Below are 26,846 nucleotides of genomic sequence, written 5' to 3'. Positions count from 1 at the left end.
AGATTTGAAGACTTATAGTAGCATTTATGTCATGTGGCTCACTTGCTGCTCTCCCCGGCTCCAGGACTCACACTGAGTCAAGCTATTGTCACAATATTTCAGTAAGTTTACTGTAACTTTATTACGATGCCTGCCCTCTTAGCACAATTTAGCTAAAGCAGCTAACATGAGCCCAAGTGTGCACTGCTCTGTGTTTCCAGTAAGCTGGCATTCACTTCGGTAGCAGGGCTTGTTGGCAGAGCCTGAGCGGCAACACCCCACAGTCCTTATTTGGAAGGTTGTGGCTCCAAATGGAAAAGATGGCACCGACCATAAGCTGCAACTCTGGGCTTTAAACCTGCTCCAGTGCAAACCAACCTCACTACGTCCATCTTAATAGTCTACTATGGGCTGTTCTTACTGCTACACAGTGTTTTGACCTGAATGCTAATATCCTCATGCTAACATACTCACAATGACAATGGGAGCATGCTCATGTTTAGCATTGTTCATCATTATCACCATCATAGTTTAGCATTCTTGACATCACACACTAAACACATACACATAATCAGCATTAAACACAGCGCACAGCTGAGGCTGATGGGAATGTCATTAGTTTTGCAGGCATTCATGAACTAAAGTATTTGACACATTAAAATTTTGATGTGATGGTGCAAGATGAAAACATATTACTATTCATTCTGAGGTCACCATAATTGTCCGTACCAAAATGGATGGCAGGCCTTTAAAGCCATCTGGTAGTTGTTGAGATATTCCAGACAAAGTTGCGGACTGACTCACAGCTCAACATTGCCATCCATAGAGCAACTAGCATGGCTAAAAAGCCAAGCAAAAACAACCCTTAACCCTCTTTAGGTCTCATTTTGTTTGACAGGAGACATGATCTCAAAGAGAAAAAAACTTTCTGTTTCTGCGTTCTCAGTCCCTCTCCTCGTCCCCTCATGCTGTACTCACGTCCCTCTTGCAAAAGAGATTTTGATCTCAATGAGATTTAAATAAACATTGTATATGCAATTGAACGTAATCAACCAATTTAGATAATTTCTCATGCACATTTCCCATGTAATTACATTAATTCGATTCATCATAAATAGCCCTGAAGAGCTGGAACCAACCTGTTTCACCGGGTCCCCGCTGTGACTCACTCAAGTTTGTTAATTCAAAGGATATTTTTCTGAAGCACCAAGGAGAATTTGCCAAAACTTGTTTTCCAATGATGGATGGGCCTCTCGAAGAACGCCTCTTCATAAAATCTGTCACAAATCCCACAAGGTGATGTTGATAATATCACAGCATAAAAATATTCTTTTTGCTGGACTAAAAGATAAATGTTGGCAGTAAAATCTATTTAAGTATCGAAAGTCAGATGAAGGATCTTCCTGCTCTCAGATCAGTTAATTGAGATAAAGAAGGCAGTTAAGAGGGAAAGAGGGAAAGCAATAAGACCATATGAATAGATGGAAGCAACAAAGGAGAAACAAAAGACTATTTCAACACTAAGCCCTCTAGATTTTAAACACCACAATAGCGTTTCCAGGTTATTGTTCGTGGAAAACCAGTTACTCTGCCAAGTGACGGCCCATTCAACCTCCGTTCATTCACCTCTCGCTCACTCTGGTCACCTACACTGTGTTTTAAAACAGCCGAATACACAATATTGTTGTGCTCATTTACATATTTTTTCTGTTTCTGTCATCAGACAACGGAACAAGTATGAAATTGCGGCTCATAAACACTACATGTTAACCAGCAGTCATTCAGCTGCTACATCATCTACATCCATGCATTTAATCTTTGCACAGTTTTTGCCTTATCTTTGCACTGTCTTGTCTTGTCCTTGCTCTGTTTGTGTTTTGTTCTTGTCTTGGCACCTAATATTGCCTTTTTGTGCCTCATGTTGCCTGCTTTGTTTGCACTGCTTAAATGTAGCACCGTTGGCCCCCAGAGTTCTTAACTTAAATGCCACACAGCTCTCATTGAGCCGCTTACGTCATCATTTTTGTAAAAGCTCAGTTTTCCCTGTATACACTGAAACAACAAGCTGAGTTTTATGAATTACTCGTCTCTGGAGACTTTTGGCGGGGCAAAAAAACAATCTTTCAGTGTGGACGGAGAGTCGAAAGGTTGAGCGACGGACAGACATTGCTTTCTTTAAAAGGAAGGACAGGAGGAAAAGAAGAAAAAATAAGGGAAAAAAGAAATAAAATTAATACTAAAGATGTCCCATTATCTTTTTATTCTTATGTTGAATGGTAAATGGTTTCTATACTCAAGAACTAAATAGTTCTAGAGTAAATAGTCACTTTCTACCTCATTTGCCTGTCGAAAGATATAATTTTAGGCACATTTGAGTTTGTGACAGACATTCTCACAACACAGCCCTCCACAGGGGGACTGCTTGAGCATCTTTGCCAATCAGAGTGGCCCCCAAAAGTTGCAGCGTACAGTAAATCATCACGTTGAAACCACTGAGATTTGCTCAGTGAACAACAACAAACAGTCGGTTTCTTCCATCAGTATGCTCTGGTTTGCTTGCGGTCCTGCTCCTCACAAAATGACGATTCATGCTCAAAACAAATTATTCATCCGTCTGAAGGTTGGAAAAGTAGAGGAGCGCCGTCGCCGAGTTATAAGCCTCCAGGTCTGAGCTGTGAGTGGGCATCGGGAGAAGAAAACCTGTGTGATCCTTCTGAGTCACTTTGTGTTAAACCCACAAGATTCTCAGGGCTTTAACTGTGTGTGCGTGTTTGTGTGTGTGTGTGCGTGTGTGTGTGTGTGTGTGTGTTTGTGTGTGTGTGTGTGCGTGTGCTGGATCCATCCTCGATGACTCAGCTCTCAACTACTCTGCACTTTGTAGGGATTAACTGAGGCATGTGGCAGACAAACATTGCTTCTAATGAGTACAGAATCTACATTTATCACCCTGAGACCTGATGAAGCATCACACACTTTCTCTCTCTTTTACTCTGCAGGGTAGAAATCACAAATTTCTTAAATTAGAGGTCATTTTTTTTAATGATTAGAAATTAACTCAGGTTAACTCGGATGCTTTTGAGAGTTAAGACATTTAAATAATTACCTGATGGAGATGCATTTGGGATTTCTTGTTTTTCAGGTTAGCAGCGTAGCTCTACCAATGTGTACATTAGTTTGTTGGTCCAGAGTGAATTATCTCAATAGTTATTGATTAACTATGATTGTATTTGGTACATTTGGTCCTCAGAGGATGAATCCTGATGACAATAATGAGCCTGTGACGTCTAACAGGTCAAACTCTCGCAGCACTTTATTTCATAACAGGAAACTAATGGCCAAATTCCCATCTAGGCTTCAGTTTAATTTGAGATTAATTTAGTATAGTTTCACATACCGTAGCATGCAGATTACATTCAATGACAACATTTTTGAATGTTCAATGCCAATCATTAACTGTTCCTCAAATATGTGTGCAAGGCAAGTATCCCTCCCTGTTCCCTATAGGAATTACATCCATATCGGCCAATTCTGCACCTCATGATTTATATCAAATGGTGACATTCAGTGCCATTGCAGGAAGTAGTGCATCCTTTATGTTGCAATAAGAATGTGAAGGTCAGGATGGATATCCGTAACCTTAAACAAGTAGTGTTGGTTGCCTAGCCTTCCACACATTATAGTTGCTGTATACAGATATTGTAGAAAGTAAGAATTCTTTAAAACACTGGAACTGGACGTTAAGACAGTTGTTGTTACTGGAAATATTCTGGGGTTTTGCAGATTTGTCCAATATTGATGTTCTGACTCTTCCCCCCATGTTTCCTACTACTACTAACTATCAGAAAAGAAAGAAATAATCAAATTGCACTCTCCTACGATGAGTCACCTATCAGGTGGTGTATCCCCTCTTGTCTGCTCCGATCTGCAAAAATGAATGAGTATCTGGTAATAAAATCACTGCCTGGTACAAAATAACGATCCAGACTCTTCTCGTTTCTGGTTCCACGATAGTAGAATGAGCTGCCCGGCTCCCTACGGTCTGCTGACTCCATTGGTGCATTCAAGAAACGCCTGGAAACTCGGCTCTATCTGTTAACACCTCAACACTTTAACCTTTTAAACACTTTGTTGATTGTTGAACTACTTTATTTGTGGTATTTCTTATTTCTTATTTCTTACTTTAAAGTCCCCCCTCCACTCAAAAATGTGTTTTGCTTCTTGTTCCCACAGTTGAATGTTGGAGCTTCGCTGTGCTGAATGATGTATGTGCAGAGTTTGACACTAGAAGGCTGTTTTCACATTTAATCTGTTGAAAGCGGAAAGTTTCTCTTTGCTCACTGAAAATCCAGTTTTAAGGGGCGGGGCCTACGAGCATGATTTGTGACATCACAACTAGTTTGGAAGTTAATCCTGGTCCAATATTTAACTTACATAAATGTGATGTGAAAACTTGAAGCCTCCAGCACACAAACACTAAGAATTTGACTTTTCAGTGAAGTAGGAGACATCTTTTGTCCAATAATTCAAATTCTGATATGAAAAAAATTTGCATATTCATAGATTCTCAAATTTTTAATGAGGGAAAGGGAGAAGCTGCCATTTTAATTTAATCGTTTTTTGTGGAAAAACTATATCAGACAAATTATTATTCAAAGCAAAGAGTATTTTATATACATCTTTAAACATGTCTGGAGGGGATCTTTAATAATTAAAAATAAAAAAAATAATAATCTAATAAAAAATTTCAAAAAAAAACTTTCCAGCACTCCTTCTTATTACACTTGTGTCTGGTCAGCTACTTGAGAGTTTGTACCACAGTTCTTTTTGATTCACTGTCCTCTTAACGCCTGATTGTCTCGCTCCGCTTATAGGTCGCTTTGAAGAAAAGCGTCTGCCAAATGACATTTAAATGTAAATGTAACATTCACTGTAGGTTGACTGAACACAAACTCTGCTTTCTACATAAAATCCGGATGTCTATCACAGCCTTCACAGTTCTTCCTTTGTGCTTCACTAAAGAATTGGATTTCTACATAAATCATGTGCTGCAGAAATGTGCGATATGATTGTCATTTCTGTGGGATGTTGGGCCGAACACAAAGCACAAGCGTCAGTGGCTAAATAAATGCAAGTCATCTGCAAAACTACTTGCAAAATACGAACTGTTTGGTCTGATCTTACAAGGAGCAAATGACTCCCTGGGTCTTTAACTCCTGAGCTCATGATGCAGCATGAAATACCATCTAAGAGGATGAGCCAGGCTGTGTGACAGGGCTGGAGCTGAAGAGATGAAGAGGATTGAAGCTGAAGACTGTTCTTCCTCTGATTAGACGCAAGGCTGGGCAGGACTGTGACATAAGCAGGAGACAGGACAGAATGGAGACAGAGGTAAGGAATAAATAGTGGTGGAGGATCTACAGATGGGGAGCCATCACATGAGCATGCTCCCTGTTTGTTGCAAGACTTACATCATCATCATCATCATCAGTCACATAGGTCAAATCATCACATCTAGTGATAATCACCACAGATGCAAATGAGAATTGTGTCACTTTTATCCAAAAAAAAAAAACAGTAAACATGGCTTTCTTCTTTTTTGATTTGTTATTTTCATGTAGACCCCAGTCGGCACGCCACTCACTATGGCAACAAACGATTTTCTGAGCTCCATTCTTTGATGTTTCTGGACATCAACAAATGTCAAACAAATGTGGGGAAATCAGCAGCTGATGCAATAAATTGAAATTACAAATACAATACAACATATTCTCGCAACAGCTCACATGATATCCTATGAAAAGGATTATTACATAACTACACATCTCAATTAATTCACTTCAATTTGCAGCAAAGCCTGCTAGTTTAGCTTAGTTGTTCAGTTTTTGGTCAAGGTTCGGTTAATGTTAGGTACAGTTATTGTATTGTTTTCTTATTGGTTGTGCTTTGTTAATGTACCTGGTTCAATCCACACCATCATCATTTGAGTCATATACTGTATATCTTGCAATCAGAAAACCTTCCTTTAAAAACAAGTGTGAATTCGCAGTGAGATCAGGTTACTGTGAATGAACCAGGATCTAAACTCTTCTCAAAACTTGGATCGCCTGTGAGGCCGCCCATCATCATGCCTGCTTCCAAGCATCACAGTGTTTTTCCCCCCAGAGCAAACTGTTTTAAACTTTATTTATAATGAAATACCATTAATAACACCCAAATCCAGCAGCAGAGATCTTTACAAAAACACATTCAGTTGTTTTAAAAACTCTCCAATTATATGAAAAACAAAATGTGCCAATGAACAAATATTAAAAAAACACAAATTTGGAAAATCAAGACAAACTTTTCAATTTTGTGTTATTGATTTTTTTACACAATACAAACAAAGTTTTGATTAATACAAGCATTACTGGATGCAGATTTGACTTATTGTCAACAAATCCCTTGAAAAGATCAAAACCAACAAAGAATTGATCCTGTTTTGTTAACATTAACAAAAAACTACAGTTGTTTTAGGAAGCTGTTGAGCCTTTTCCTAAAAATGAAACCATATTATTTGTGAACAATTTTTAAAGCTTTACATCTTCTGCAGGAACCAATGGCCTCGGGGCTGAGAGGTACAGACCGGCTCAGGTCAGAAAGTGTTAAGAGATGGACTAACACATTGTTGGTCTTGGTGTAGTTGAAAAGGAGAAAAATATAGAAGAATGCAAGCCTTACTCTTTACATTAATTTTCTGATCACTCAGTAATAAACTGCAATAAGCAGAGGCTTGTTGGCTGTGGTTGTGTCTGACTGGTATCCAGTGTCCAGCCTCTCTAAGCCCAGTAACAAGGCCCTGCTGGGCCACAGCTAAAGCCTCCAGCACCACAAACAATGGAGCAGGGCTTTACAGGGGGACGGCGCAAACTGCTGACTGTCCACTAGTGCTAATACACCCCTATTCTGTCCTGTCTCGTTGCTGTCGCCTCTCCCTCACACAAACACACTCATACACATACCCAAAGTCTCACCCATCTCTCACTCTGTGGTGGTTTGTGGAAGAAAAAGAAAGTTCAGTGGTCCATATGTTGATATTTACACACACTGATGAGACAGTCCCTCTCTTCTTCTGTCTTTCTGTCTCTCTCGATCGATCGATCCATCCACCCCTCCTCCCTCTGCTCTCCATCCGTCTCTCTCTCTCAATACATGCATCCATCCATCCATCCCTCTCTCCCAACCCCGGGACCCCTCCACCCTCTCTCTCTCTCTGTCTTTCTCTCTATTTGTGATCCACACTGACAGTGTAGCTCCAGCGTGGGTCCAAACAGTCAAAGCAACTCCCGGATCCTGTCCGACACCCACCTGCCTCCCCCAGCTCTGACGCCCAGCTCTCCCAGCCCCAAGGCCCGCGTGTGGGCTGCTCCATCGGTGTGTTTCCTCCACCGGCTTCCTCCTGCAGACCATGTGTGAGTGTCTACGTGGAATATTCAGAGTCACCTGGACGCCTTCCTCCAATGCAGGTCAGGATGAATAACTTCGAATAACTATGTTTGGCTACCGGTCTGGATCAACAGCTTCCTAAAAGGAACTCAAAATTTATGTAGCACAATGTTTTGTTTATACAAAAAATTGGAAGATCCTGCTACTCCATCACATAATGGTATTATGTGATAAAAATATGAATTGGACTTTCCATTTTCTCCTGATTGTCATATGGAAAGATGATCTACAATGCTTGAGTTTTGGGTGCTTTGATTAGGAATAGAGTTAGATTTTTGGTAAAACTTTGGTTAAAGTTAGGCAGTTTTTTTTTTTCAACTTGTTTCTACTCATGGCTCACATTTGTGGTGAGAAAATGTATTTTTGCTTTTTAGATATGCTCACTGATCTGAACAGTTTTGATGGACCACATTTTTTTTTAATGCAGAGTAGCGTTTACATTCAGGCTCTTTAGCTGTTGCTGATGCCTGGAAAGACCTGCACTGAGGCAGCAGATGGAGACTCAGAGACATGAAGAGAGTCAGATGATGAGTCATATGAGGTGTGGCTCAATGCTGCCACCAAATAAATACGTGTGGATCATTCGCAGACTGAATACACATTAGTTCAAGAAGTACTTTTTCTACTTTTTATACTCCCCTTCGTGTACGTACCCTGGAGGAGTTATGACAGTTGTTTCGTGGTTATCAAAATATTGTTAGGCCACTTAAATTCTCACATTATTTTAGTTTGATTGCAAGTTTTATATTCTACATACCCCCCTAAATGTACTACTAATACTTCGGAGCCATCCTGTGTGTTCATTTGTTGGACTTGTTGTACTTACTGATGTTTTTTGGTTGGTTTGGAGTGGACCAGGTGGTCATTTGGTCTTTTTTGTTGTCCTAGTGACTGCTGATACTGACATTTATGCTTGGTCACATCTGACTCTATTGTGACTCCTTGTGATGATACCGAATATGATGTCATGTGTGATACTGTGATCACAAAACAATTGATGAGGTTGCTAATAGCGATGCAACTTTGCAAATTAGCCAGAATCAAACTCACACTGCACCTCTTATTTGCTTACTCTTGCACTAAAACGTTGTTGTACAAACTGGGACACAAGTAAGAGACACACATCTATGTTGATTCTCTCTCAGGTCAACATGCCAAAAGCTGCATTTCTATTGTCCAGATGTGTAAATTCACTGTTCACACATAAACTGGATATTATGATGTTCCCACATTTCCAAAATTATTCTCTCTTTTTCCTTGATTTTACCACTTGTTGTTCGTTAGCAGCAAATTGTTTCTCCCTCAATTCAGTTTGAGTAGTGAGTTGAGTAATGAATATTGTGAACCCCCAAAAGTAAATGATTTTGAGCATTTGTAGCAAGTGGCATCACAAAATTGAAAAAGAAAAAAACCTTGTGAAACTGATGTCCAAGCTAAAGCTGTTCAAGGAAAACGTAGTGAGAGACACATACATTTTTACACAATTTCTAAATAGTCACAACAGAGTTAGTACAGAATTTAAGATAAGTGACTTAGTATGTATATGTCCACTGCACACAGAGCAACATGAGCATCCTGTTAAAGTCGTGTTTCTGCCCATCTGATGAATGTAACATACTCACTGTTCTTTTAGCTCTGGTGTCTCTTGAGAAAATGATCTGGCTCCTTAAATGTTGGACTTTAGTTGCTAATTACAGGTATTTCTCTCTATGGAAAAAATGTTCATACTTTGTTCTTAATTCACTTCCATCCAACTACATTTTAGCTCATTTTAGCAAACAAGGCAAATCCACAGAATCTTAAGTAGTGCAGATGACATTTGTCTTTGTTAAAGTCCCACTAGTTTAATACTTTATGCAAACTGTACAATAAACCCCAGCTATCTAAAAGGGAACCTATAGTAAGACATATCCTCACATTCCTCTCTTTTAATAGCCTGAGGTCAGTTCGGCACACTGAAAGGTCGACCAGTCACAGGTCAAGGCGAAGCCGGGGCAGGAAGAGAGCATTGTGTCACTGACAACAGTTTTCAGTTACTGTTTAGTTTATCTGCCCAAACTGTTGTGTGTGTGTGTGTGTGTGTGTGTGTGTGTGTGTGTGTGTGTGTGTACATGCACTTGCATGAAGGAAATGCGCACAGTGTTCTATTTAAGGACACATACTCAACATATTCCCACAAAGACACACAAACTAACACATCTCAGATTACTGTGATGCATCTAGGAGGCAATAATACACTCTGAGGTGTCTTGATATAATAAATAAATAACTTAGTTTTTTTCACCTTTGCCTTGTCTGTTATATTTTCTATCAAGACACCAAGACGTCCATTTTCTGTTTGTAGTCAGTTTCCTCGGTTTGGCGGTGTAATGGTGCTGTCAAGTTGAATCGTGTTTGTCTTGTTTACCCACTGATTTGGTATTCATGACTTTGTAAGTGATAATTTACGAGTTTAGGATTTTTGCATTGTGATGCTCATGAAAGTTACTTTTTAAATTACTTATGTTGTTGAACCTTTTTTGATCTCGGTATCTCTGAAATGCAAAAAATCACAAAATCACTAAACCTTTTTCTTTTTTTTTGGAAAAGGGAACAAGACAACGTCCGTTATTATTGTTATTCACATCTTGTCCTTCATATGTTAAAATGTCAACCTCACAAGCTCACAATCTGAAGGCAGAATAACATACTTTGTGGTCTGAATTACTAGAAAAGTTGTTGACTTGTTGAGTTAAACTGTTAAACTAGAACTACATTTCTGTGGCCGTCGGTGGGCATAAATCAAAGTTAATAGACTACTGGTAGCTATCCTCCGTCTCTGAGACCAGGCATGTTCTTTACAACAGATCCTCATAATTAAATGACCACATAGGTCGAGGGAAAGATCCTGGTTTGGGTTAAGATGATCACTTGAAATGTGGTGTGGGTTAAAGTTACTACTTACTTAAAGTTAGGCAACCTTTGTCATCATGGCAACAGTAAACACCACAACAATCATAGTTACGGTTTTTAAAAAAACTGTCCCAACTCGTGGTCAGAAACGTGACACTCACAGTTGGAAATGGGAAGCAAACAGCTGCTCTCCCGCAGTTAAGTCCACTTTTTGCCATCCATCTATCATCCACCCACCCTGCTTTATATTGACGTCATCTGAACCGCGTCACTTCGGTCGTAATTACTACGGCCGCTAGATGGCGTCTGTCGTTCAAACGTAACTGTAGGTCGCTTTTGCCAGCTGAATTTTCAACTATACTTTCATTTTTCTTTTGAGGATGGGCTGGTTTTTCACTGTAACACACACACACACACACACACACACACACAGAGCCTGCTCTACTTTCCTGGCCCATTTAAGCGCTGACGAGGGCATAGCTAGCTGGCGTCCGGTGGAATGTCGCGCCCGATGCCAACCGGGCTGTCCATCCTCCCTCACCCTCCTCACCCAACAACAACCCCGCCCCTCCTCAGTCCCCCTTTTGCTCTCCTCTGTCAGTCTATGTGCAGGTCCCTGCACAGTATAACACAATATCATCAGCCTTAAAAATACTTTTTTAAGTTTCATATGGGAGCATATAAGTATAATAACGGTGATATGCATCCAGATGCTTTCTCCTCACTCTCACCCTCCGTCCCTCCCCTCTCCAGCCCAGCCCTTGTTTCAGGGTACCAGGCCTCACTTGTATCTAAATCCTGGCTTTGTGCAACAATGACCATGTTAGCTGACACAGTGCTGGCTGCGTGATCTGTGCTGACAGCAACCCTCACCCCTGCCCCCACCCCCACCCCCACCCCCACCCACACCACCTCTGCCCATCTCTCTGGCAAGAGACATATCAATCTGTAAGGCTGTGGGTTGGGTACAGTTGCGCTGGATGGCAGGGGTGGTGTGGTTCATAAAGCTCTGGGGCTTGGATAGAGGCTTAATGGCCCTGTGCACCCAAACACGTGTTTTCATTCATTTTGGCTCTATAACGTCATACTAACTAGTTATTTTCTAGTATAACCTGACACTTAGACTCCTGCTCAGGTTAAAGACTAACAAAGTTGTAGCTTGTCCAGCCCTAACAGGTGCAACAAAACAAATAGGAGAAGGGGAGATGTCAATCAAGTACAGTTTGGACACATCCTCACAGTCCAGAGAAGTAGTTTACTCAGTTTACACACCTGTGCAAGTGAGACTGTCCTCCCAAGAAAAACTGTTTATGTTTGACTGACAGATGCAGTCAGACGTATATATTTTCTAATTTTGAGGAGGAGCGTCCCAACGGTGGACTTTTCCACAGGAGACCGCAGTTTGTTTCCTGTTTTCAACTGCAACATAACTACGATTGTTCCCTAACCTTAACCCTATGGTTGTTATTGTAGCCATGATGACAACTTTAAGGAAGTAGAAACTTTAACCCACACTTTAACAGTGATTTGTAACGGTTTTGGAAAGCACAGACAAATGATGTTGTCCTGCCGATTACTGCTGACAGGGACACAAGATTAGAAAAAGCTCCTGTGTGTCGTTCTGTGCACTTGGTCGGACAACATATTTATCATTTAATTTGGAGGACTTGTTGGTGCAGGTGTAAAGTGGGTGCGCAGGGGCTGCAATAGGTCGTCTTCACTGTGAATAATTAATAAGCTTATTGAGTCGAGACCTCATCAAATCATTTTTAGTTACTGCAATCAGTAACTCGGCTCCATCCAACTTCAACCTGAGGTGAAATCAGTCAGAATAAGTGGGAGCACCTGTATGAGTGTGCAGACCGTTGATTACATTTTAGTTTACTGATTATTTGGTTGATTTTATGTTGAATTGTTTGCGTTGAATTGGCTGTTTGTACCATCAATATCTTCTTTGGAGAGTTTTAACTTCCAAAGACTCCTGGGGGTTTCCCTCGCTCCTGTCTCAGCACAAACACAGCTGATGAAAAGGGATACATGCAGTACATGAAGAAAAGAAAGAAAGAAGGAAAAACTCTGATGGTTTTCATAAATATCAAGACATTTTTCTTGCTGTTAGTAATCATTTATGGGTAGAATTTACAGGCAAACAGTCTTGACAGAGTTGTGTCTAAAGCTGTTTGGGTTTTACTTTACATTGTCAGTTAAACTCCTTTTATCCAGCTGAATTTATTCCCCTGAAGTGAATGTTTTCAACATCATTTCACCTCACTGAACATGAAATTGTGTCAGTCTTGCTTTGTTCACGTTCGTGCCACCTTTAGTGTCTTCTCTGGGTGTCAGGTGCTGAATATGAGACTGGATACAGTACAGTATGTACGGGTTTGGTCTCTTCAACCGGAGGATCGTGATGTTGGCCACCATCCACCCTGCTGTAGTGTCCTTCAGCAAGATATTGAATGCAGCTAACTGGGTGACCTCATTGTAGAGGAAAAGAGAATTTAGCCACAGGAATCAACAAAGTATCATATTACTACAGGTAATATTTTGGGGTTGTGGTTTGTAGTTGGCAGTTTGCAGTACTTTGGCTCGCTGCCCGGCATGCCTAAAGGTTCTCATATTAACCTCAACTCTGCAGCCAGATGGTTTACTACAAATCATCTGTAAATACGGGAAAGGAAACAAACAAAGATATGCACAAAGGTAAAGACGGATACACACTGACATATAGAAATGCAGACAGGAACACAAATGTACACACAGAGACATGCTGACACACACACACAGCATTCATCACATAACAGCAGCTGTGTCCCTGAAAGGAAGCGTCACACTTTCTCTAAAACGAGATCCAAGGCCTGCTGCTCCTATTTTCAGCCATTTAGGATAAAAATAGCAACATCATCACTTATTGGAAAGTTCATCCGGACATTTAAAGACCACTGGGATTTGATTGTTGCCTGTTTTCTGTTTTATTTTGGCTTCCAGGTTTGAAGACAGATAACTCAGCTGGGACATAGCAATCTAAAACACCAACAGCCATTAATACTGACAACTTACTGGAAAAGAAATCCCATGTACCTAATGTAACACAACCTGCATCAGCTGGGTTTTTATCCAAATGATTCCTCATCACCATGGACTGAATGCATCACACTTTTGGAAACTGTCCCGTTGAGTAACTTACGGGATCAAAACGTGAAGGCGGGTCAATCACTCCAGCAATTCCTGCTAGCTCAGGAGTATACAGATTGTAGATGAGGAGGAGCATTATCCAAAGTAGAAAGACTAACCTTTAAGCTTTTATTTTATAGCCTGCAGTCTTTTCAGAAATTATATATCATTAACTCAATATTGCTGATGTAGCTAGATCAACCTGTTGAATGATTTCACTTTAAATTATTATAGATAACAGGAAAGGGAGTCCCTATAGTTAAACAGCATTTTTATAATCACATTTTTGGACAATTGTGCTGATCTCTGAGGTAAAATGAAAAAAAAGATTTGGCCTCAAATAATTTAAAATAAATATACCATAGTTTTAAAGGTGTTGAAGTCTTGTTTTATCAGCTTTGAGGAAGTGAAAGTCATCCACTATCACAGCTCTATTTTGGTGTCTGTCAGCTCTTTTGTGGTATATTGAACATTGATTATGATTCATAAAACCACAGGTTTACTGGTTTTTGTGTGCAGACATGCTGCAGGCATCTGACAGACAGACAGAGAGACAGTCAGTAGTCTCACTACTCAGACAGACAGTCTACTATGTCACAAACTTTGTTATCTTCTTCTCCTCCCTCCTTTATCGTAGTCGTACAGCCCCGCCTCTTGCTGCCCTAATATGGGGGCATCTCTCTGCCCTGCGGCCAATCAGGCAGCTGGATGCGTCCCTCCTAGAGATGCCATGGGCCTGGGCCAGGCCTGAGGTTTCAGTGAGGGGAGCAACAGGCTGGCTGGTGACAAGGGGCAAAAGCTATAGACAGAGAGGGGGTAAAAGATTAAAAATACCAACAACAACAAGTGACGGAGAGCAGCTGAGGACAGACAGGAAGTAAATAATAGAGAGATAGTCGTAGGAAGATCAGAAAAGAGAGAAAGGCTGAGATTGAAGCTCTGCGGCTGCAGGTGGAGGTCTGTCACCTCTGAACTTCTGAAGGGAGGCACGCTGAGGCTGAGAATTAAGGTAGGCTGGTCGGATGAAGTTTATTAAAGTCTGTCCTGGTGACACAGTGCAGTCTGTTGATACCTGAAGGCTCTCTGGTGTTGCTCTTGGAAAATGTGCTGCAAGAGGTTTATGGCTGGTTTGTGCAGAGAAGAAAGCAGGTGTCAGTTACAGCTGAAGGTACGAACAGCTCACTTTCTGGAGTAGTAGAGGTATTAGTGCATTTTCAGCAATTCCTTGTTATCATTATTTTGTGCCTGTATAATGAAGTTTTAATCAGGCAGAGAACTTGGCTGTCTGAAATATTGCTTTAACATTTGGCAGCCTAGTAGCTGCTGTGAGCTGTGCAGAATAGTTTATGCAGCAGCCTGCAGACTCCACATTGCTGACTTTGGAGAGCATAACAATAGCACGCTGTTTAAATGCAAAGACAGTTTTAGTAAGACAGCTGCCGCTTGTGTTTATTCCAACATGCCATTTGCTGGTCAGAAACACTTAAGTATTCACTAAGGCTTACGGTAACTATTTGCAGCGTGGTATGTCACTATGACTCCAAGTTTATAAGAGTGTTTTGTAATGGGTCAAATAACACTTGAAAATTATGCATAACAGTTATTCAAATCTTTAGGAGTGCCAGACGGGTGGGGCCTCCAACACTGGACAACACCATGAGTACCATCAAGTTTATAGAAAAGCACCTAGAAACAGAGTGTTATATTATGTCTTAGTCAATAATAACTTCATTTATGTTTGAAAATCATTCTCAATCTCATTGTAATACACTTTAATGGAGTTTTCTGCACACAATAACAAAATGTGTAGAGGACTAGGTTACCCATGTGATTCATTTGCCATAAAACAATACATTTTTGTAAAAGCAGTAATTGACGCAGCTCTGGTTGTAATGATACGGCTTCATGCTGCAGAGCTGTCAGAGCCGCTGGTGGCAGTACGGTCATTTCAAATAGCCCCTGTCGTAATGTTACACAGCAACAACAGCTGCAGTGTGATGGTCACAGGATCTGTTTGCCCCCCAGTTCCAGCTCCACCGGAGAGCTCGCCCACCAGCCTGGTATGTCGGCCCAATGTGGGTACAGAGGCTACCGGATCCACAACTCACCCGCTCGGTGACGGAGGATAACAAGCACATTCGTGGCGCTGGGTTACATAATGCACTGCATCATTTCTGAGCAACAGATATTTGTGCTTATATATATCTGACTTACTTATTTGATAGTGATACTTAGCTTAATTTCTGAAAAGTAGATTCTGTTTTGCAGGAACTTTTGCTCATGGGCATTGGTGGTTGGTTGTTTTTCTTGGCTTTGGCAGCATAATAGATTCCCATTTGTCTCTTTCAAACAGATTTATCAACCAGTTTGGGTGGTGGTGGTTCCAAAACAACATATTTGGACCTTTTTACTGATATAGACAAGCTTCTTATCCTTTTGAGAAAATACTGAGCCTAAATGCAATCAGTTTCCATCTTTTGCAATATCATTCATTGTTGTTTTTGTGAGCTTACATAAGGGAACCTTGGGTCAAAGGTCAAGCATTCCCCTCAGTTGTTATATTGAACTTACCAGTTATGTGACTTAAGTATATGTATGTACAGCAGCAGATTTCATTGTTTTTCTTTTTGCAAACATTTGGAGACTTTTATATCCTTCTTTTGAGTATGTTGTAATATTTTTGTTCTTATGGTATGTAAAACAATGTTGATGTCTCTGCATCATAGTAATAGTAGCTGCCAAACCCCTGTTCACTCCAGCTGGGCTTGTTTAAATGGATGCCGGTAACTGGACTCTCCTCTAATTCTGTCTGTACAGACTGTCACAGGGATCGCAGCTCTGAGTCTGGTGCTACAAATAACATTTTAGGTGTCAAACTCTTGTAGCATTTTGCTAATGTGGACCCTCTAAGAAATTGTAATCGCTGTTATTTTGAGGTGACATGTTGCTCTGGAAGATGTGAAGAAAATAAATAGCAGCTCAAAGTAATTTGTGTGTGTATCCATGAGCTGAGAGTAAATGACAACAAAAATGAAATGATGGATGATGATAGCAGTTTCCTGGCGACAGACTTTGGGTGGTGGTGGTTACGCTTGTGGGTGGGGTTAATTTTAGACCAGGAAGAAGGGTCAAGAGTTGATTGGGCGGCTTGGGAGGGAGACCTCATGAGGAAACACCGTTTGACGTACGTACGAGGGTGAACTTCCCTCGGCGTACACAGAGAGCCGAGAGGATTTTACAGGAAGGAAGACTCATGTAAACAAATGACTGGGAGTACATGTCATTTAATATTTGAGATTCTATCTAAACATACCTTTTCCCTGAACTGGAAGAAACAACTGACAGTCTATGGAAATTTTTTATCCTCAAATGATCAGAGCTGTGTGTGTGTGTCTCACTATGGGAGAGACACACACACACAGTTATCTGTCAAAAATATCACTGTTTCCTGTTTATATGGTGGCATTTCCTGTCCAGAGGCTCATGCCTGCGGGTGTGCCTTGTTTTGTCCATCTGATGTCTCAAATGGACAGGAGACACGCTGGGATCTATCTCACTAATCTTGAATGGGTTGGACATTATTCCATTTGGTGGATGCTTTTATCTAAATTGGCTCACAGCAACACCGCTTCCTAAATTTTCAGCTCGGACGGCCCCAGTGGGAGTCGAAGCCCTGGCGCTGTCAGTGCCCTGTTGAGCTCCACAGGATTTCTCTTCCTTTAGTTCCCAAAGTGGTACAGCACAGTTTGTCCATCCAGTTATTATAGTGTGCTCACAATACATGCATCTCCCCCCCCTCAACGTTTCCACCCTGTATCACTGTTGGTGATACAGTGGTGGTGTTGTGGTATTTGTGGCATCTACGCCTTTTTGCTTTTACAAAAATTGCTCTATTTAGGGTAGTTTTGGATGCAAACACACCATCATTACAAAAACAGATGAGCTCTATATTTCTTGCGGATCCTCTGCCAGCAGCAGCAGCAGCAGCAGCACTGGCCAGTTGTGATGAACAAACAGTCTGTCACCTTCAACATTGAGGATAGAGTCTATTATTGCTTCGCTAACAGCAGCTAGATCAGGAACAGTGATGTTGTTTGCCTTTATCCTTATCACAGTGACCTTAAGTCTGTGTTGCATTAATCTTACTTTTTTCCTGGAAATTACACAATGCTAGACTCTAACTTTGGCCATCATAGTATATATAATAAAATGACTAAATGTCAGTGAGGTCTGATGCTAATAAAAAACTGCAGCCTGGAAACTGAAAAACAGAAAAATTGATGTATGACTGAGATATCCTGACTGTTAGTTTCTTGAGTCAATCTCCAGAGACACTACATCTTTTGGTTGGAGACTCCCTGTCTGGTCAATGCCACATCTCTCATACTCTCCAAACTTGTGTAAAATTAAACAAGTGTCTTTCCACAAACAATGCATTCATCTGAACTGCTCTGTAAACAGTTCAATGTGTATAATACTGCCGTTATTAATAAAACGCCTCTAATAAAAACTGTTGACAGAGATGAAATTCTGTTCACCATCATTGTATTTTGGTGGTGACATAAGCTTTATAGTTCTTCAAATGTCAGAGAAATGTCTGCATGGTTAGATACCACAAGGGGTAAATGGTACAATACGTATTTTTTTAATTTGGGTGAAAGGACCCTTCGGCGGTGCCATATCTTCACGTTTGTTTTCTATCTTTGGCTGTTTATCTGACTGTTCTCCCTGATATTGTCCATTGGTTTTCATGTTTAGTGTACACTGCCAAGATGTGTTTGGGATTTATTTATGTCAGAGACAACCCTCGCATTTCAGAGCCTGAGTCTTGTGCAGTGTTTGAGTAGAGGTTGCCATGGAGACATAGTGACGATGACATGATGATTACAATATGACGGTACTTCATTTGTTTGAAAGAGAGAAAGACGGCAAGTCTCCTGCTAGTACTCTATTGATCAAAGCTCACAAATACAATCAAAACCTCTCCCTCTTATGTTTATTTATCTCAGATTATGTGTAATTTTCTCTGCTCGCTTCAAGTTTGTCTCTTGCCTTTTTTTACAGCTACATATTACAGCCACATCCTTCCACTCTCCAACAATTTGTGATGCTGTTATTCTGTCTTTCAGACAGACAATAAATATTATCATGCACTTCCAATTGACCTCCCCTTATTGAATTTGGTCTACATATGTGTTTTTGAGTCCATGCGTGTGAATTCACGTAAATTATGTTTGTTAAACTTTCAAGTTTACAGCTATATGCATTAGAATCAGTGCTTTTCATAAATGTTTGTGCTATTGCTACCTCCATACACATAAAATACACACAAAATACAAGTGTACAAATAAATAATAATGCTGAAAGTGTGGGACAAAATAAGTAAAACATCGATGTGCTGGTGTTTCATTTATATATGTGTGTCCCACTCATTGTTCCCGCTCTCAGAGTGATGGTGATTTCTAAATATCAGTTTGATTTTTGTTGTTTGTGGAAGTATTTACAGGTTGTTGAAACTGTTTCCATCCTCTGGTCTTGTGATTGTCCTAAAATTAGATCCAATAAGGTTTGTGTTATGTAGTCAGGCTGCCACCAATTGTGAGAAAGTGTTGCGGTATTTCCTCCATGTGTGTGTTACTCTTATGTAAGTACGTGAGGAGAAAACTTATTTTTGTCGATATCTGGCCTCTGTTGATAATACCTCCATCCACAAATAAATCACAAACTTACATCCTCAGCTGTCTCTCATGTGCCGCATCACTGTGGCACAGTGTCAAAGAAATGTTATCAACATTTTAAAGGGCAGATGGGTGGTTGTGTTCTTTAGGCGGACACCTGCTCAAGTCTTGCCATTACTGAGCCAACTATAACATCATTAACTTGTCCATCTCTAATAGGCTTACAGCAGCCTCTGAAAAGGATTTAGAGCTGCAGGGACAGTTTCACAAGGCTTCTGCTTTAAGTCAGCACAGGACCGTGTGGAACAACGGTGTCTGGACCAAGATGACGTCCTCACCAGGGAAAGGACATTTGTTGTTTGTTCAAACATTTAAATCGAACTGTGTTTATTACTTCTTGCAGCATAAATGATAACAAAGTAGTGTGCTGTTTTTATACTGCTGCAAAAAACAGCTGATGGTTGTGTGTACAAAGTGTGTGACCTTGCAACTTCAGTGTCCCGAGGAATTATGTCTATACTGGACAAAGCCGCGCCTCATGATTTACGTCCACTGCTAAGGTTCAGTGCCAATGCATGAAGTAGTGTGTCCAGTAAGAGTAAAGCTGCAAACTTTCATGCAGTAGATTGAAGTTTTGTCCCATCAGAGACTTGCAATTAACCTTTGCCTTTTCATTAACTGTAATCGCAGTCATTCCCTAACCTCAACAAGGTGTGTGAGTTGCCTAATGGTAACCACATTTTAAAGGACAGGTTCGTAATTTTTCACATCTGTCTTAAAACAATAGCCAGGTGCCCATACGACATAGACATGACATGATATAGACATTCTTTGCTCGCTGTAATTATTACTCCTGTTCATACTGGTCGTTTATTGGCCTAATTTTGTGCAGAAATGTATTTAAATGTTTATATGAAGTTAATATGAGGCTTCAGCAGTCTGAATTAGTCAAATCAACTGGGTTACTGAGTCTTTTCTCTTCTTGTTGACCTACACTGGAGGAATAGTAATAAAAAAAGGGAATTTTATGCTTAACTGACTCTAACTTTGACAGATATCCACTTGATTTGACTAATTTGAATGACTGAAGCTTCATATTAGCTACAGATAAACTTTTAAATACATTTTTGCACCTTTTTGGAGGACTGTGGACTTTGGCCACCATCACTTACACTGAAAGTTCATTATGAAGGGATTTTCTGATGGTCAGTATGAACAGGAGGAATGATTGCAGCGAGCAAAATCTGTTTCAGTGTTTATAAAGGTACCTGATTTATGAAAAATTGGCATTAACCACAGTCTTTCCCTCAACCATGCACTAGCTGCCTTGCACAGATTTTGGAGAAAGCAATAGTTTAAAAAAAGTTTATCAAGACATCTAACTCCAGACCGCTGGACTGGTGCTAATCAGCAATCCACATTAAGAGACAAATGTTGCAGCAATCCAGCACCTTCGTGTGTAAATGTCCTTAATTCTTTCACAGTGTGATTACATGTAAAACTGACGAAGAAGCTTTGTGCATAAAGCTCTGTGCTGAAGTTGAAAGGTGCCGTCACACCATCTTTTCCTCTCTGACCTCACTAACCCACCCGTATTATCAAAATCTACTCAAGACAAATTAATCCAAACTGCGAAGAGGCTGACAGCACCAACACGCTCTTTAGCTTTCTGGTTTGTTCTCTAATCTTCAAATGCAAAGATCAACATGAGAGAAGTCAGGCAGCGAGTACTCAGACTCCTTGGCTGCATATTAGCTGTCTTGGATCATTTTAACTGGATGAAATCAGATTTTTCAGTGGCACGGCTACTGTGTATCAGTGAGCCTGCTGCAGCCTGAGCCAAACATATTGAAGAGGGGTGTGGTCCACAGAAGAAATGACTGCTGAGCCTCGTGGGTACTGTAGTATTTACAGTCATTCGTGACACCTAAACGGTGGAACAAATGTGATTTTTTTCTGAAATTAAGTTGAAATATTTATAACTGCTCACAGTAAGGAGACTCTATGTTTCTATGTTGACAAACATTGAGGTTATCATCAAAATAAAAATACTTGTGGAAGCCGCGTGTCCCCCCCGCTTCGCTACTGTACACCTACATATGCAGAAGGGCGAGGTTCCATACTGATTGGGGAGATCATCAGGCATGTGGAGGCCTGCAGATGTGAGTCTGATCTATAATAAGACTGGGCTGCAAGGCATTTAAAATCTTCTCCTCCTCTTCTGCCCCCTCTCCGCACCATCCCTCCATTCCTTTTCTCCGTCCAGGGAGTGCCACCTCCTCCACCTGCTGCTGTCTGTCTGTCTGTCTGTCACTCAGAGCTGCAGTTTTTAAAGCTGCCGTCAGGTGCAAACTCTGCAAGTCGAACTGATAATCATCTTTTAACTTAAACTGAGGGACTCTAGTTTCCTTTAGAGGTGTGACTACAGTTTAAGAGCTTTCATTTTTAAGGAAAATCATTGTTTCCAACTGAAAACTACCACTTTGATGACTGAGAAAGACTTTTTGGAGCTGCTAAATTTTCAACATAATGTGCACAATGACATTGTTGTCATTGTGCACATTATTGTCACTGCTGTGTCTGCTTTATTTTAATGAAACAACAGCAGTGACGACTGCTCATGTGTACTTATGTGACCGCCTCTTGCAGGCCATTAGTACAGCAATGTAGAGATCGCACCTGTTGTCGCTGCTCTACCTGATATAATGTCAATCAGTCAGCACAGATATGATAGTTAGAAAGCTTCTCTCTCAACACGGCAAGCTGAACATCTCTGTCTGACACATTTGTGACTAAAAGTTTGTCCGTTGCTACTTCTGAAGTATGTAAGACCTGCTTTTTATACTTACCTACTATTTTAAAAATGCACCGAAATCATAATTTTTTCCATCGTATAGCACAAGTACCATCTATTTATGCTGTTTTTCAGTTAGTAGACGTGTGATTCTGAATGAGATGTCAATAGAGTAAAAATATTTGGTTCTGGATCTGCTCAGTGTCTGAAAGATTGTTATTATATTATTTGTCTAACAGTAACTATTGTCAGAATAAATACAGAATGAAAGAATGCATGATAGTCTCAATATTTGGCCCATAATGTCATATGTGTTTTTATATATAACTATCATTGCAGGAGCAGTAGAGTCAGTAAGGGACTGACAGATGGTTTTGATGTCTCTGAACTCATCACTGCCTGTTAAAACTGCGTCAGTCTCTCCGAAACTTGTCCTATTCCATGAGCGCCTGTCCCTGTTGCTCCGTGACTGACGCAGTGACGGCTGGGAAGCAGTGAATGTGTGTTATGTGTTCCCGTGACCTGCTAGATACCAGATACCTCCAACCCACCCAAACAGGCCCGACATCCACGCTGACACTCTACACGTCCCACAAACACACACACACACAGATGAGCTTTATCCTTTGCACATACACACACACACACACACACACGCAATAGCTAAAGCAGTTAAAAAAGTGATCACATGAAGGCAGGACCGCATGGAATGAGATAGCTGGGGGCCACCGTGACAGAAAGCCAAGTGATTTCCAAACTAGAAAAGCTGTGCTGCTGATGGATTGAGGGGCTTCTACACATTAAGCTCAACTCTCCAGTTAAAGTACTGACTACTTTAGCTAATCGAGTTTTAGAAATATGATTCCTTAAGACGAGGCACTGCCCAGGTGCTTGGATTACTGTTTATTCCTCTCGCAGAGCACTACTCTGTGCTAAGAGGAGCAAAAGGAAGCTTTGAAATCTTTAATACATGCAATAATTCTTTGTGCAGGACTCTAACGCAAAGTTTCCTTTCTCCACTGGTAGTTTGCTTAAATATTCTGAACATGCACTGTTGTTGCAAGTGAAGTTCCAAAGTAATGTGAATGTTTGTTTTACAGTCAGCGCTACAAACCCTCAGCTTCATCGGTTCCTGCCAGCATCATTTCTGCCTTTATTGCTCACATCAGATAACTATGGAGACTGAATATCAAACAGTTGCCAGACTGGAAAATGTCTGAGTGGACACGCAGCAAAGCCTCAGAAAGGGAGATATTGAATCTGGTCAAAATCTAGTCTTATTGACTAGATGCTTTGCTGTATTTATTTGCACCAATTACATCACTGCTACCCTCAAATCAATGTGAGATAATTAATCTCTCTCTCTCTTAATATGGCCAGTGGTTACTAACTGACTGAAGCCTTGAGAAAGAAAAGTAAAGTTTACATTCAATTCAATTCAAAACACTTTATTCATCCCTCAAGGGGCAAGTTGCGGTAAGCTATTTTGCTAACGAAGCACACATAGAGTTCATTCACACACACAAAGACAATCTAAAAATACAAATATGACAATGTTAGAAAGAGTTAAAATACACAAAGATTAATGGCAGAGGCCAGTCTGTAGCTAGTCAACAATATCCAACACCAATAAAGCACATATTATGTACATTTTGTGTACATTAGGTTTAAGTAGTCGTTGATGACACCTGTGGGATCGTAATCATGTCAAGTTACAGACAGAAGCTTTCGGTTTGGTATCTGTCTTTGTTGGCACTTTAGGTGAAATAGTTCAGTGTTTGGCTCCTGGTATCAGTTTAATCACATCACTCTGCTTGGTGGGATTCGATTCGAGACACGGTGGGCTGGTTGATGCGGTTGTTGCTGTCTTACTCTATAAATGTTCAGTGTGGTACAGAGCACTCTCAGTCTTGTGTAGGTGAAGCCCTTAACAAGCATATTTGGTGAAAAATAGGAAAGTTGATACAAAACAACATATTTTTGCAATGGCGTTTATATACAGTTGTGCAAACCTTTTGGTTATCATGACAGTGTCACAGTGATTGATGATTTGGGGCTGTTTGAGTGGTACTGTTGGTTTCCTGAAAGGGACAGCGTGGGCAGATGGTTTGGTCTCGGGTAGCTGGTGCAGAGGCACGACACAGAACACGGAAAGAATCTCAAGACCGCTGTCCCAGAGGTCTCAGACTGACAGCCATGTCACTATATCAGACGCTCCTTATTTGCAAGCATGACATGAACATCTGATGCTACACTTCTACATTTACTGTTATATGGACGGACCTGTCAGTGTCTGCATACCAATAGTGCTTGTAATAAATGTAGTTTGTCCACTGAGGTTAAATCTATTAAAATTGTTCCTCATTTTATTTAAAATGTGAAAAACATCAAATAAACTTAAAGTAGTTTTATTATCATACTGTAAAATTAAAATTTCAGATAAAGTAGAGGTTCGATACTGTATATTAGTTTGTAAAGTTTTACTTTTAGAGAAACAGAATTACTATAAACACTCAGTAAAAGATAAAAGAAATAACTAATCGGCAGCTTTTTGTTTAATTTCGTGACTATTTCTTTTTCTATGCATTCATTTTTCTCTTGTGAAAGAAGTTTGAGGTTACTGGGCAGGTGCTAATTCTACTGAAACCATGTTTATGTGCCTTCATCTATAATACTCTCAGTATACAATATGATTAAAAACCATAGAGTGACTGCAATATGTGCAATAAGCATAAAGTCATTGCAATAACCAAAATAATATGTTTTTTTTCTGTTGCAGACTCTGACAGAGACCAAGAGGACGGCCATGTTTTCAGCCAGACCAGAGATCCAGCCGTAAGTAAACACAGACCTCCTCTTCTGATACCAGAATGTGGGAAACTAAAAATATCCAGTCAGGCTTATAAAGGAGCTATGCTACTGTCAATATTTATTTTAGTGAGATTAATAAGAAATAGTAATACCAAAGTGAGTAAGTCAAATGTTAAACATGAAAGATTTGAGCCCTTAAAGGAAGAAATGATGGTTAGATGATCAAAATGATCAACACCTGTAATCACTGAGAAGGATTCATGTTGTATTTCCATGTGCTAAATCCCTTAAAAGCTCCATCTGTCCTTCACACGGTAATAACACGCCGCACTTCATCCCTGAATAGCAGCCGGCACTTTAACTCAATGGAGCGATTTTGGTTTGATGATTGAAATGAGTGTCGACAGATGTTTATGTTTGTTATGCTACTTTCACTGAGGATGTAAAGTTGTTGCTAATCTAATATGTTTAACTAAAGTGCTTCATTAGATTTCATGAAGAGAGCTGTGTATTATTTTTGATGGTGTACTTAAAATTATAAACAGGATACTAAATCATTCCAGCTTCATGTTCATTGGCTGCTGAATGTGAGTAAATGTGTGTGTTTGCATGGGTTAGATTATAACGCTAAGTGTGTATTTATTGGCTTTCACACAGTATCTGAGAAGGGTTTGGGTTGAATATTTGGTTGTCAAAAATGATCAAAACGGATCATTTTCCTTTTTAGAAAAAAAAAATAAAAGGAATAATTATAGAAATCATTATTTTAGGAATTGAGCTCACAGTCTCCATCGGAAACTGGAAGCTGGTTCAAGTGTCACCCTGACAATACTAGGTAGTGCTATGACAGGATGTTTTCAAAAGATTAACTATGCTAGCATTTATGAAGCAAGAAGAGGAAGGAGATATGGGAAACTGGAACATGGCATGTTTCCTCCAGAGGGCAAGTAAGAGGAAAAATAACCTGGATCCAGTTCAGTTTCATGATTCAGTCCAACTAAATTATTCCAGAGGAGAAAATCTTTGGCAGACTGGGGAATAAAACACATCAATTACAAATGAAAACAGTAGTTCACAGCAACCTGTACATAACATTAAAGCCAACATAATGATAATAACAATACTGGATGATCTATATTCAGATTAAATGTAATAAACAGGTCATTGGGAGTTTAATATGTATGTACATTTGCACCTGTAGCTTTTCTTGGAGCTCACTCATGAAAAACCTGCTCCAGTGTGAGAGCTGCACCCTAAACCATCAGGAACAGGAGGTTAAAACCAAGAGACAAAACTGCAGACATTAAATGAGATAAAGGCTATGTTGTTATTTTTTTAGAAACTGCCTCTGTATTCTGACTTAAGTTTGTTATCGAGAGCAATATTAGATTTTATGGTGCATGATGGCCACATCCACAAGCATGGCTCAGAGTACAACAAATATTATTCATGCAGACGATGCTGACTGAGCCTCACATGTATATTATGAAAAATATACAAATTTTGGAGTCAGGAGATTTGCGATACAACCAGGTTTCTTCTGCTGAGCAGCATCACTGAAGTTGCGGAAGCGTGAAAGCCAAGAATGTCAGTGATTATTGAAAAAATAAGAAATATTTATACTTTCCCAGTTGAGTCTCCCACAGCCTGCAGTTCAGTTAAAGGGAAAAATCAAACTGAAACACAGAGGACAGGAAACTGCTGCTGCATAAACCATTTCACTGAGGCTCAACACTATCTGTTTCTGTGTGCAGGTAAAAGACAAGAGGCGGTCGCCCCCCTCTAATCGATCCCCCTCCGCCCCACAACGCAACCCTCACCACAGCGGCTCCGCAGACGAACAGGAGACCCCCGAGCGAGTGGTGAGACACTCACACATACACACACAAACCTATCTGCATCAACACACACACAAACAGGGAACACATTTATAAATACACACATCTCTAGGGATGTTTCATTGTCTCGATAAAGTGTGTATGGTGAGGAAAAGAGGAGGAGGTGAGGAAGACAGAACAGAATAAAATGTAAGGTAT

General features: G+C 40.3%; 1 long non-coding RNA gene across 1 annotated transcript; it reads left to right on the top strand.

The window, feature by feature from the left end:
• The first annotated feature begins 14,267 nt into the window (after window positions 1-14,267).
• On the top strand, window positions 14,268-26,664 carry LOC122983474. The gene is made up of 3 exons (XR_006403718.1): window positions 14,268-14,536; window positions 24,779-24,834; window positions 26,565-26,664. It is a non-coding gene; the product is annotated as an uncharacterized LOC122983474 (long non-coding RNA).
• Window positions 26,665-26,846: the final 182 nt, after the last annotated feature.

The sequence above is a fragment of the Thunnus albacares genome, chromosome 6 (assembly GCF_914725855.1).
Source record: "Thunnus albacares chromosome 6, fThuAlb1.1, whole genome shotgun sequence".
Classification (NCBI taxonomy): Eukaryota; Metazoa; Chordata; class Actinopteri; order Scombriformes; family Scombridae; genus Thunnus; species Thunnus albacares.
The sequence above is the reverse complement of the archived record's forward strand: the minus strand, read 5'-3'. Positions and strand labels throughout refer to the sequence as shown.